Source organism: Euprymna scolopes, chromosome 28 (genome assembly GCF_053919585.1).
Source record: "Euprymna scolopes isolate OS-2025 chromosome 28, ASM5391958v1, whole genome shotgun sequence".
NCBI classification, from domain to species: domain Eukaryota; kingdom Metazoa; phylum Mollusca; class Cephalopoda; order Sepiida; family Sepiolidae; genus Euprymna; species Euprymna scolopes.
The window spans coordinates 83730366-83735615 of record NC_136509.1 but is presented as its reverse complement, the minus strand read 5'-3'; positions in this window follow the sequence as shown (position 1 = coordinate 83735615).

The following is a 5250-nucleotide window of genomic DNA, read 5'->3' as shown; positions in this document are numbered from 1 at the left end:
AAGAAGCGGTAAAATAAACAAATATTGTGCTATTTATGACATACAAGAAGCGTCCAATTACTAATGCCCCTGACCCACTTTCCGTTGTCAGATCTAGCTGCAATTTTGAATACGCAACGATTTGTATCTCTATGGGTTGTGTGGAAAATTATGGCTCTGAACTAATTGAGGTATTGTGATTTATAAGTGTTTGAATTATAAATGGAAATGAAATGAGTGTCGTGCAGTGATCCGTTTTTGCATTTGAAAAATCGCGCACCACATGAGACTTTTAGTGAAATGAAACAAACGTATTATAATGATTCCCGATTGTATGACGCTGGCATCGTGAATTCAAACATGACCGGAAGTCTGTGAAAACCGCTCGTAGGCCTAGTTACCTTTCTTCTGCCATTGATGAAGCCTAAGCCCGTCAGGTTGATTCTGATGTTTTGGAAGATTGGTCCGTGATTATTCGCCAAATAGTCTAAGGGGATTAATACAAGGACTGTGGAAAATATTATTCATGACTATTTGCATATGCATAAGATGTCTCCCAGATTGATTTCCAGGTTGCTGGCACTTTTCTATGAATGCGCCAAGTGCTTGAAGTTAAAATAGGAAATGTGCCAAGAAGATGAGCTGAAATTTAAAAAAAAAAAAACTAATTACACAGAATGCGTCTATTATTATGACCCAGAGACTAACGCCCAGTCAATGCAGTGGAAACACTTGTATTCACCACCTTCAAAGAAAGCAACGATGCAAGGACGAAGTAGCGATGACAGATTTCCCGCCAAAGAGTACTACAATTACAGGAGTCTATTATGCTTCACTTTTGAGCAAATTAAGAAAAGCTATTAATATCATGTAGCAGGATGAGATTACCAAAGCTATCCTCCTCCTGCAAGACAACGCTTTGGTCCTCAATGTTCATGTCGCCAGAGTAGAAGCAGGTGTGTGGCTATGAAATCCTACCCCATCCCTCTACTCCTGCCTTGATAGTGTTCAGAACTGGTTCTGAAACCTTAATAGTAAGTGATGCCCTTTTCCTTTCCCTGCAACCTCTTTCCCACAGAAGAGACTCTCTGTTTTATCGTTATTTTCATGGCAAGTGCTCGACTACACTCCAATCTCTGGTTCCACTGGCCTGCTTCCCGGTTGAATACAACATAATAGCCTTCAAATCCAATGTAAACAAGTTCTTGTTGAGCCATCCCCATAAATAACCAAATTCTACCCAATTTACACCATAAGTGATTACTACGTCATCACCTTACATTCATTAAGCCTTATCCTGGAGTAGCTTTCAGTAGTAACTCCCAAGTCAAAAAAATTTTTTTTTTCAACCCTCCAAAGAAGGCAAAGGTGTGTCCTTCTGCTGGCTAGGAAATGCTCATAGTCTTCTGGGACGAGGACGGAATAGCGATGAATGGTTTCCTGGCAAAGAGTACCACATTTACAGGAGTTTTTTTAATGAAATCAAGAAAAGCAATCAAAATCATGAAGCCGGGTGAGATTAGCAAAGTTATCCTCCTCCTGCAAGACAACGCCCTGGTCCACAATGTTAATGCAGCCAGATCAGAAGCACATGTATGTGGTTAATAAATGCTACCCTATCCCCCTACTCCTGACTTTGCGCCCTTTGCCTTTCACCTTTTCCCAGCCATGAAGTTGTTTTGGAAAGAAAAAAAATGCAGCTTTCGTTTCTGATTTGCCTCAGACTGACAGGGAATAAAAAATGACTCTCCCGGTCTACTTTTAGTGTAAAAATTTCCCCTGCTATAGAGCAACAGCAACAGAAAAACTATGCAAATGACCGAGCCGTGCACGGGATGGCGTTGCAGCGAAGAGAAGGGAAGGCATGAGATCATAAAGGGAAAAAAAAACGTGAACCCTGGAGGTGAGAAGGAAACATAGATAGACATGTTACACATATGGCCCAAGAGTAACAGGAAAAGACGCGTCCCAAACAAAGTCGGACAAATTCAGAATACCACGTGTTCGACAAGGCAGATCTTTACATTAGAGTACGAGAAGACTTTTGAAAAAGAGACAAGGTGTTACGCTGACAGTACCTGTAAATAAATGTCTGCTGTTTCAACTGAAAAAAGGAGTCGAGTTTTTTTTTTTTTTTTTTTTTTTCCCTTACGACAGTCTTCATACAACGTGTGAGTCCTAAGTGTGGACATACACCCCAAATGAATTATCGTGTCTTTACATGGGCATATAGGAGATATTTGTTTTGGTTGGGGGTGGTACTAGTTGGAAAACCAATCGAGGGTTTTCTACAAAAATGGTTTCCAGGGCAACATTAAATGAAACAAATGCTTAACTCTGGGTTGTTTTTGTGTAGAGAACAACTAATAACTGCATTAAGTTTCGTTGTTCTGCTGCCATAAAAACTGAGTCGTGGACATTATTTATTGAACGCCCCTTCGTATGTGTAAGTATTCACTTATGTTCTAAAATATATAAGTATTGCAATTATGAGGTGGAAAGTCGATTGAAGTACGCATGCGCAATTTAATCACCCACGCACTAGGTGTATCAGAATTTTTGTAGGAATTTTTGACACACCTAACACGAAACTGCTAATAAAATATAAAAAACACGTAATTTCTCCTTTAAAAGTGGGTTGTTTATTTTCTTTATGGATTATACTTCCAAAATAAACTATTAAAGTTGTTTTAAAAGTAATAGAAATATTTTTTTTATTTTTTAAAAAACAGTAATGAATTTTACGAACTCAGTATTTTTCAATTTTTTAACTTTAAACATCTATCAAAATTTTTCTATTGATTCTATTTTTACGATAATTTCAGGGTCAATGTGAAATTTTATGTTCTTTCCAATGAACTGAATATAATATTTTAGACAAACGTTTTTTTTTAATTCACGCCCCCCCCCCCATTTTCAAGTGTCTATTAAAAAGTAAATAATTAATTTACTCACCAAAGTGTTATATATCACAAATTGAAGAACAAAGGTCAATAAATAATATATTCAAATTTTTTTTTAAACCACGTTGTTTGTTTTTTCTTTTTTTTTTAAATGAAACCTTGGTCCTTGCTCGTTTAATTGAAAAAAAAAATTAGGGCTTGAATTACATTTTTCGAGTTGTTATAAAGCTTGGAAAAATAGGGGGTCGAATAATTCACGCCCCCCATGTGGAATGTCTACTAAAAAGTAAATAATTAATTTACTCACCAAAGTGTTATATATCACAAATTGAAGGGTACAGGTCAATAAATATATTCAAATTTAAAACAAAAAAAAGTAGTGCCTTTTAGAAATTTACCTATAAAGTCCGAAGTTTAAAACCTTTTTTTTTAAACTACGTTGTTTTTTTTTGTTTGTTTGTTTGTTTTTAATGAAACCTTGGTTCTTGCTCCTTTAATTGAAAAAAAATAATTAGGGCTTGAATTACATTTTTCGAGTAGCTATAAAGCTTGGAAAAATAGGGGGTCGAATAATTCACGCCTCCCATTTTGAAATGTCTATTAAAAAGTAAATAATTAATTTACTCACCAAAGTGTTATATATCACAAATTGATCAAGTCAATAAATAATATATTCAAATTTAAAACAAAAAAAAGTAGTGTCTTTTAGAAATTTACCTATAAAGTCCGAAGTTTAAAAAAAAACACGTTGTTTGTTTTTTGTTTTGTTTTTTGATGAAACCTTGGTCCTTGCTCCTTTAATTGAAAAAAAAAATTAGGGCTTGAATTACATTTTTCGAGGAGTTATAAGCTTGGAAAGATGGGGTGGAATTATTCACTATTTTTCACAAAATCTCTGACACACCTACCCACGCACAGATTGACCAACCAAACGCATATCGAATCTAGAACGTTCTACAAACTTGTTCATAGAAACACCGGTTTGAAAAAAAAATCAGTTCAATTTAAAATGTAAGCAACCTTTTATTCCATCCATCAAAAGCATGCGATGCCAATCACGAAAGCAACAATTCTTTACTTTTAATAATAACAGTGTAATGAAACAGGACGTCTAGTAATCTTTATTATTCAATTAAGAATTCGACTACTTGTCCTTATTTATTTATTTCCCTACGAAACAAAATGTGCTACAAGGTCGTGTTTAATGTGGGAGAAAATCAGCTCCCCTCAAAAGGAGCACTCTGACAGTTTGCAAAAATAAAATTTCTTTCGTATAGAAGGGTTTCCCCCTCCATTGACTATGGACAACTAATTTGTGCGGCACCTGAGCAGACACCACACTTCCAACACGAATACCAGATGTCGACCGACAAGAATTCGACTACTTGTCTACTCGACAAGCGAAAATGCACAGCTTTTATAGTCTTTAATTATCAAGGGAGATAATTCATATCCACAACAAGCAGCAACAACAACTTTATCATGCTGGACGAGACCCAAGCATCAGCATCGCCAACAACTACAAAAGAGTAGTGAATAACCAGCAGCACTATGAAGAAAGCTGCTACGTCTCTACAAGTTATAGCAATGCGGATAGAACTCTTAGTAATTTACTTAATCGCCTATTGAGTTATTCCCCTTTACTTTTAATTTCCCCGTAAATACATTAACGGAATTTTGGGGTCGTCACCAAAATCCGTTTTTTGGGGGGTAACAAATTGAAAGAGGCAAAAAGAAAAAATAAACATGTAAAGCAAATTTTCCGGAAATGGGAACCTAAAGAAATGGGCAAATGAAATACAGACCCGATTTAAGTGATCCAAATTTTATTAAAATAAAAGTTATGAATTGTTTTTATTTCCCAAAGCTAGTGTTTAAAAAACCCTTAAAAAACATGTAAAATCAAAAACAAATACAAAAAAAAATTCTTACTTTAAATCCTGAAAAAAGAACATACAAAAAAAAAAAAGAAAATAGTTCTATTAAGTCCTTGTTTTAAGTTTACTCTTTCTTTTAATAAAATGTGTGTCTTTTTTCTTTCTGGAAAGGGGGCCACAAAAAAATAAAGTCTCTCTGACTTTAAATGGGAGAAAAGGGGGTAAAATATTTTTCCTTTGTGAAGGTTCAAGTACCTTTAAATTCAAAGGAGAGAAAGGAACCCCATAAAGTCGCTTTGGTAGGCTTTATGTGTTTCCTTTCTCTCCTTTGATATAAAATCAGTTTTACGTCTGTATTTTGAATTGTCTTCCAAGATGGTCTCTTTTAAGTTCCTTGAACAAAGAGGGATTTTTTTTTGCTCCTGGCGATCACACGTGCCGATAATCTACTCGTCTTCTCGTCAAGCCGTCGAAATAAATTTCTGTCTTTT